This window comes from Marmota monax, unplaced genomic scaffold, assembly GCF_021218885.2.
Source record: "Marmota monax isolate L192 unplaced genomic scaffold, Marmota_monax_Labrador192_F-V1.1 WCK01_AAM20220418_F8-fsc00773, whole genome shotgun sequence".
Taxonomy (NCBI): Eukaryota; Metazoa; Chordata; class Mammalia; order Rodentia; family Sciuridae; genus Marmota; species Marmota monax.
The window spans coordinates 1-8,977 of record NW_026694409.1 but is presented as its reverse complement, the minus strand read 5'-3'; the positions used below and the strand labels follow the sequence as shown (position 1 = coordinate 8,977).

Sequence of the window (8,977 nt, the reverse complement as noted above, 5' to 3'; positions counted from 1 at the left end):
AGGGCCACTCAGCTATCTCCATAGGTGGAGCTGTTGGTTGAATTATGCCCTCTGGTGATAGAACAGTGTTAGTAGCAGCCTCCTGTTGTAGCTTTTTCCCTAATAGCTGTTTCTCCTCTAAGCTTTCTTCCTTTAAATTTTCTTCCTCTGTCTGACTAGCTCGAGAGACCATCTCTTTTGCTTCATCTAAAATGTCTTTCTCCATGGTCTGAACCTCTAACAATTTACTTAACAGTCTTTCAGTTTGTTTTTACTAATTTCTAATCTGTTATAAAGATAACACAACCCAATAAGATAACACAAAACAAAACCAAAACAGAATGAAACAAAAATGGAACAAAAAATCGTTGTATCAATTTTCCTATTTTCTTGACATGTGCATTTGTGGTCTATTTCTATCTCTTCCTCAGGGTCAAACAACATGAAACCTTGAGCCAACCTTTTTTTCCCAGTCTGCCTGAGAAAGTTCTAGGGATAGGCAGCTTGAAACAAAAACAAAACAAATCAAAACAAGAACACATTGTTTTTTAAAATGGTCACCCATTCTCTCGCCTTCACTTAGGGGCAAGCAATTTCACTTACCCCCAAGCTTCAGATCTTCCCCGCACAGGCCACCAATTGCCGCAGTCTGGCTGGGCACAAATCATGAGCCACTGAAGCAGGAACAAACTTTATTTTTGAGCTGCAAGAAAACACTTCACACATGCTCCCGGGGAATTCTCCCAAGTGCCACGCTGCTCGTCCAGGAACCCCCAGCCAGAAATATCTCTCCCGGAAATCCCTCCTCCTGCACTTCCCCAAACCATGGGAACTCTCGGGGAATCCCTGGGAATCCCCACGAGAACTCCAAAGTAGCACAAGAACTCAAAAGTATTGGCCGAGGCAGATAGTAATGCCTCACCTGCCAATCAATACTGTTGGCAAAATGCCAGGGGCCATACAGACTCAACCTTGGCTCTCAGAACAGGGGGATTCATGCTATGACTTCTAGGGCTGGGTATCCTGTCTGACTTACCCCACATGGGGTGGAATGCAGAAGGGGAATCCCCAGAAACAACACAAGCAACATTTGGAAGAAGAGAAAACAAACACTGGAGACAGATAACAGATCAGACTCCCTTCTGATCTTCAGGGGAGCCATTGTCTATACTGTACAGCTGAGAAGTCTATCTATGTCAATTCTTGACACTGTCCAAGCACTCAGGGTTCAGGACATCCCCATATCATAGATGAGGAGACCAGGGGTCAGAGTGTGTTAAACTTTCTGTCCAAGGCCACTGGCCTTGAAAGTGATAGGCCTGAATATGAAGAGAAATTCAGACTGTTTTGAATAAGTCTTGACCTTCCAGCTCACTGCTAGTCTCCCTCAAGTACAAGAAGATTATCATTAACATAGAGGAGGAAGAGGGGAAGCAGGAAGGATAAAGATTCCCTGAGAGAACTTCATAAAGACCCTGTGCTGGTAAGTTTGTTGCTGAGTTCGGGAAGCTTTCTGCCTACTAATATCTTCTAGTGGTTGATACACATATTTATTTCCACATCACCTTTGCAATTTTGGCATTAGTATTGATTTTTTTGTTTACTTATATTTCTTAAGTCAACTCGCCTGTTATACTTACAGGAAAGTCCTCAAAATCTTAAGTGTTTCTGACAATTTTAAATCAAAATGAGTAATGCTTCCTCTAATAAAAATTAGTTTTAAAATCTCATGGAAGTATTAAATTAAAGGCTAGCCATTGGTTCACCATTCAGTATCATGCCACAATAGAAGTGGGGTATTCAGACTTAGTTTGGAAAATTATAGCAACCAAGTCACACCAGAACACAAGTTACCCCTATGATCCTTCTCCACATGCAGTTTTCCATTCCTGATATCTCCTCTGTGCTCGGAGAGCAAGGCTAATGAAGTAGCAGCCCCTCTAAACCAGGATGCCAGCTTGTTCTACCCCAAATGTGTCCAAGTCTCTACACCTCATCCTCAGGCTCTAGGTTCTGGCCATTGCACTCCTAGTTTCTGAACACATACTTTTATAGGTGTATAAATTTAATAAGAGGCCTTGGTTTCTTCCAGCACTTTATTTTTTTTTTTTTCTTTTGCATGTACATTGAATTATGTTGTAACTCCGATTTTACCTTTTATGTGATTATTGCTTTAAGTGCCCTGGGAAGAAGACACCAGATTTGCACAGTGTGCCCAGGAAGCCAGGCAGTGCTATGCTGTGCACAACTTTTACCACTTTTCTAATGCCTACCTGCTGTTCAAATATGTCTGAGACCATTTCCAGGGAAAGACAGAGAGGTCACCAACTCCCAAAGCATGAATGTTCTTTGTGAGTAGGGAGAAAATACCAATCACTGTGTAGAGAAGGAAGTAAGTTCTAAGGGACCTAGTCTAACCTTCTCACACAAACACCCGTGACAGAGCTTTATTGGATCAATATCTTCTGATTCCAGGCACAAGGTTTTCTTTTATTAAACTGAAATTATTTCTATCCCAAATGACATTGATCTTCTAGCTCCAAGGACAGAGCATGCAAACTTCTCATTCTAAAAGTGTCTAGTCTCTATGGAACAGCCATGTTGTAATAATGACTTTCTCTCACCTAAGAGATAAACCACATGACCTCCTAGAGGCTAATGATCCCATAAAAATGAAATTAAAAAATAATGGAAAAACAAAAGGATCTGGAGATTCCCCCATACTCCTTGCCCTCATTCTGAAGACTCCAAGATTTTTATCCTGTGGATGGAGAAGGCTTTGTGTGACTGCTTAAACCAGAGGCTGCACATAAAGTACATTACTACTCTGTCTCAGAAAGCAACATAAAGTCATTGTGTCTTCAAGAAGGCAGGTTGTGGCAGGAGCTATTTTCCCTCACAGCTGGCCACTTAGCTCCCATCTGCTCAGCCCTGTTTCACAACTGGGTTTCAGTCTGGCCCCCTCTGTCTCCTCTCTCAGTGCTTGCAGGGGTCTCCCTTGGGGGTTGTGCATCCTACCTGCTCAGACTCAGCACAAAACTACACCAGAAAGACAGCTGAGTAGGGGTGAGAGACACAAAGAGTCTAGGGAGAAGAGGTCCAAACAATTTAAGGACAGAGCTTCTCCCCTAAACCTAGAATTCCAAGAAACCATGGTCTTGTTGGAAAGGGATGAAAGAGAACAGAAATCATTCCCCAAACAAGAAGAGTTCCTCTGCACTCACTTCTTGTTTTATTGTTTTAGTAAGATATTTATATTTTACAGATTATTTTTAGAATAGCTAAATCTATGAGGAACCCAATTATCCAATATACCAACATGGCTGGGTAACTATGATTCAACTCTTCTACAAGCTCTTATTCAGACCTAAGAATGATGGTTTAAAAATATGGATGGTTCAATTCAGATAATGTTCATATGGAAAGAAAGAAAGAAAGAAAGAAAGAAAGAAAAAAAGAAAGAAAGAAAAAGAAAATAAAAGAAATAGTAAATTGCATGTGTGATGAGATAACTACTGTGCTAATTGATGTTGCATTTCTTTTTTTTTTTCACTGTTAAAGTTTTTTAATATCAAAGTAAAATGGGATCATGGTTTTACAAGCAGATTTTAGAACACAAAGACTGATTTTTTAAAATGGTTTCTTTCCTTCATTAAAACTTAAATATTAACACAAAAATAATCTTAGGAATTTTTTAAAGAGCATATGTTTTTCTTTTCCATTTCAAAATATCTACAGTTGACAAACATGCAAAATAACTAATTATCCAATCAAAGGCCTCTAGTAGAAATATGCAATTTATAAATTATATACCTTGACTTACCCACTGGCTATGAAATCCAGCAACAATCTTTCCTTTTCCCACTCCTTAGAATAGCTGCCACTAATTTCTTTCTAGAGGATTGGTGGCATTAATCATATCTTAGCTCTCCCTTGTTAGCATCCAGACATCTCTGGTTCAGCCTATGAAAATTAATGTTACAGTTCCAGGTACTAAAAATGCCCCACCATCTTCTTCACCATATAACATCTTGGCAACGCACCTATCAACCATGCACAGTTTGGGCAGTGACCCATGAGCAACATAAGGGCCTTAATGAAGAATTATCTATATATTCTGGGTCTACCATTTAAATGAGGATATTAATGGAAATGTAATATTTCAGGAGGCATTATTTTTCTCTCCTGTCCAAGTTACCAGCATGTATAGTACTAGGAAGAGTAGAGGAAGGTAACAACAGCCACATAACATGAAACCTCCCTAGAGCTAAAAGCACACTAAATGAAATCCAAACTGTAGTGGGCCAAAGAACTGACTCTCATTGAGGTTTAATTTGTGGCTGTGAACAACCTTCATTCTAAGAAGATCATAAATTAGGGAAAAATTTCTATGCACTGAAGGTTCAGCAATTTTCACTAGCATACTATTAAAATTTCCATCTTTTCTAAGGGCTGTGCATATGCTTCATTATTAAATATGGTACCAGCTCTAGGCTGCTAACAGTTTCCTTTCACCCTGATGTTGCATTTCTTGAGCAAGATGTTTCAACCCATATACAACTATAGTGGTCCTAGTGAAATTCTGAGCCAGTGCATAGAAATATAGAAATATATGACCCAAGTATAATCCCTGTTTCCATTCAGAGACTCAGAGTGGCCTGGGACACCCAAATCTGGCCTCCAGGCCCTACACATCTGTCCCTTAGAATAAATGCTAGGAAGCTCATCCAGGTGTGCCAAGCCTGTCCTGATGCATAGGAGGTGCCAAACCAAAAAGAATGGCACTGTGTTTTGCAGAGTACATGTGGTCTTGAGTAATATTTTTTTTTCTAAAATTTAATGCTTGGAGTGGACATTCATATGAGAACAAATGGGTCAGTGTTGCTTGGGGGTTGAGCTCTGACCCTGACCTCAGGGGGTTTACAATTCAGGGTGATTATTCACAGGTTGACTCTTTATGTCTTGCTCCTTCTCCAGTACTGTAATAGACCTGAAGATTATTAGTACCTGCCAAGTTCCATGGCTACAGTTCTCTGTGTCTGTTTCTCTATCTTTTTCTATGATTTCTACCTTTTTCAGCAGGATTCTGTGGTGAGCCGCTTCTGCCGTTTCTGCAGACTATGGTCACCATTACAAGATGGCGCTGGCTCCGCTGTGGTCTGTGACAAACAACTCCTTATTTGGGAGAGTTGGCACATGGTTTTTCACCACCCTATGAGAAAGCTCCAAGTGGCAGCTTCGCATTGGGGCTTGAGATGCTTTATTAAGGCTGGGAGGGGCATCCGAGGGATAGAAGAAAAAATATCAAGGGCCTGAATAAACTGCTGAAAGAAGATTCCTGAGTTGCATCTTCCTTGCGGGCAAGGGGTCGCGACAGGATTCCACAGGGAGTTTCTTCATCAGCACTGTGCAAGTCCATATTTTGACATGCTGCTTCTTAACACTGGGATAAATCTAGAGCTGTGGTCCCTTTACTTGTTGGGGCTGCTATCTGTACTGGCCAGAAAATACTAGGGGAGTGTGGGCCATGTCTGCAATGATCAAGTGTCTGTGCCAGCATTAAGCTCATCTCTTGGACCAATGTGCCCAAAAGAAGTGGCTACATTAATTTAACCTCAAAAATTCAAGAGATTACTTACCTCAAGTTGTGACTCCCAGAGATACATGACACACCATAGCTGGGAGGATCTTGGGCACATTGCTACCATCTCAGTTTGGCTTAGCTAAGGAACTGGTCTTTGGCGAAATGGCCCATCCCTCTCCCCAAGATCTGAGGACCAGGCCTGGTTTCCATTCACCTATACTTCATTGGGATATATGTGGTTTGGGGCCCCCATATGTTTCACTTCTTTCTTGCCTCCTCCTTTCTTTTCTCTTCCCTCCCCATATATATTTTTTCCTCATAATCATGGGCAACACAACTGTGTACAAGTCATCCCTGGACTTATGGTCATGTGACTTAAGCTTCCCACTCAATCCTTCAAGTGAAATCTTGTCCCCACTTCATAAATAAAGCAAAACTGCTCCCAGAATACCATGGATGTTGTTACTGAGAAGCAAAAGTCAAAAACACTGAGTAGTCAACAGCTCTAGCAATTAGATAAATGCAAATTAAAACTACACTGAGATACCATCTCATTCTAACTATAATGCCAATTATCAAGAATATAAGTGAAAGCAAATTTTGGTGAGAATGTGGAGAAAGAAAACACTCAAAAATTGTGGTGAGACTACCAATTTGTTTAACCTCTGTGGAATGCAGTATGGAGATTAAAAAATACACTAGAATATAAACCTTCTTTGAACCAATTATCACATTCCTTGGCATATACACAAAGGAATTAATATCAGCATACTTCAGTGACACAGCCACACCAATGTTTATAGCAATGCAATTCACAATAGTTAAGCTATGGGACCAAGATAGATGCCTATCAACAGATAATGAATAGAGAAATTGTTGTATATACACACACAATAAAATATTACTCAGCCATAAAGATGAATGACTCTATGACATTGCCAGTAAATAAATGGGTATGGAGACTGATATGCTAAGTGAAAAAAGAGAATTCCAAAAAAAAACATAGGTGAAATGTTTTTGCTGGCATGTCCAGCCTAAACCACAATAAATGAGGGCGGGAAAGAGGAGAACTTCAGTAGGTTATCCAAAGAAGCATTCAAGAAAGTTAGAGTAGATAGGAATAGAAATGACAGTAGAATGAATCTAACATACATTAGATTGTATGCTTATAAAAATATATAAATAAATTCCACCATCATATCCACCCACAACAATGAGATTCATAATTAGAATAATTATGAATCATTTTTTTAAATGAACACAATATCTTTATTTTTATTTATTTATTTATTTATTTATTTATTTATTTATTTATTTTTGTGGTGCTGAGGATTGAATGCAGTTCTTCACATGTGTGAGGCAAGCACTTTACCAATGAGCTATAGCCCCAGCCCCAAAATAATTAGGAATCATAAATAGGAATTCCTATGCTTGTTTAATTTTACCAAAATAAATTCTATGTCATATTTAAAAAGAACAACTAAAATAACATAAATTAAAAAATAATGAATAGGAACATAGAAAGAAATTGATAGCATCATAGCCTGATGATGAAATGTCTTTAAGTTTATTCCAGAATGTTCTGAATCTCTCCCCAAGTGGAGTCTGCAAAGTTGTTCAGGCCTGAAAATAATTTAGAAGTTCAGGATGCTGCAAAGAGGAGCAGAAGGGACTGCACCCCTGCTGCATTGATATGCAGGTGAAGGGATCCAAGGAAGCAGGTAATCTCAAGGCAACCCATGTTTAACTAGGACAGAGAGGAGCAGGGGGCCAGGACCAGGAGTTTGTGCTAGCATCAAGCTCAGTTATTTATTTATTGGCACGGATATGGAGTTATTCATAGAATTAGAAAATCTGGAATTATTTTTCCTGGATTCACAATGAAAGCCAAATATCCCTTTTTTTTTTTTTTTTTTCCTTGCAGAGATAGGCCCTTGACCCTCTCTTAACAATAAGCCTTGAACCCCTTGAGGGCAGTGCCCCTCCCAGTCCTCAGCCGGGCTTCCTGGCCGGGACGCAGCGTTCTGGCGGGTCAGCTGTTTTTCCCCAGGCACAGAGGCGGAAGCTGGAGGGACGTGGGGTGGAGCTTCACGAGCGGGGTGAATGCCCGTTCTACGTGCTTGTTCGCTTCGCTACCGCTGCGCGGGAGCCCCGTGTCCCCACGGCGGGCGGCAGCGGCGGCGTCTGTGGAATGCGGAGTGGGCGGAGGGAGCCCGCGGCGCGGCGGCTGCGGCTACAGCGAAATGGCGGAGACCGTGGCGGACACCCGGCGGCTGATCACCAAGCAGCAGAACCTGAATGACGCCTAGGGGCAGCCCAGCAACTTCCTCGAGATCGATGTGAGCAACCCGCAGACCGTGGGGGCCGGCCGGGGCCGCTTTACCACCTACTAAATCAGGGTCAAGACAAATCTTCCTATTTTCAAGCTGAAGGAATCTACTGTTAGAAGAAGATACAGTGACTTTGAATGGCTGCGAAGTGAATTAGAGAGAGAGAGCAAGGTTGTAGTTCCCCCACTCCCTGGGAAAGCATTTTTGCGTCAACTACCTTTTAGAGGAGATGATGGAATATTTGATGACAATTTTATAGAGGAAAGGAAGCAAGGGCTGGAGCAGTTTATAAACAAGGTCGCTGGTCATCCTCTGGCACAGAATGAACGTTGTCTTCACATGCTGTTACAGAATGAGATCATAGATAAAAGCTATACTCCATCTAAAATAAGACATGCCTGAAATTTGGTGAGAAGAGGCAAAAATGTGACCATTAATGATTCGTATGCACCAGTGTGAAGAAGTTCTAAATAACTTTTAGCATTCTGCACAGAAACTGGTATAACATGCCTTCAGTATACTAACACTCATATGCTCTGTTTTGTTTTGGCATTTGACAAGAAGTTAATTTGCTTTAGTGAAAATCCCTCATTCCAGCTTTTCTATATAAATAGCTTTTCTTGCTGTTTTAATGTGGTGCACACTATAGCCTCACAAACCTTCCCTTATAATCTGCAATATCCTAACTAAAGTTACTGACTTGGTCTTATTTGCACAGTTTTTGTGTCATGTTTGCTTCTTGAATCGGATTAACGACAATATTTCTCTTCTCCCCCTTTAAACTGTAATGTTACTTGATCTAATTTATGTGTAGGAGCACTACACCATTTGTTTCCAGTGCCGCACACAGAAGATACAGACTTGTGTGCAGAACGTATCTTCCTTCCAGTCTGTAATACCCTTCACATGGAAGATTAATGAGGGAAATCTTTATATTCTGTATAAAAACAAAATCAAATTTATATACTAAAATCGTTTGTCTAAAAATTTAAGTCGTTTTCAAATAAAAATTAAAATGCATTTCTGATATGCACTGAAAAAAACAAAACAAAACAAAACAAAACAAAAAGACAATAAGCCTTGT

General features: G+C 40.4%; 1 pseudogene; it reads left to right on the top strand.

The window, feature by feature from the left end:
- Nucleotides 1-7,791: 7,791 nt before the first annotated feature.
- LOC124109538 (sorting nexin-3-like) lies at nucleotides 7,792-8,902 on the top strand (annotated as a pseudogene).
- The last annotated feature ends 75 nt before the right edge of the window (nucleotides 8,903-8,977 follow it).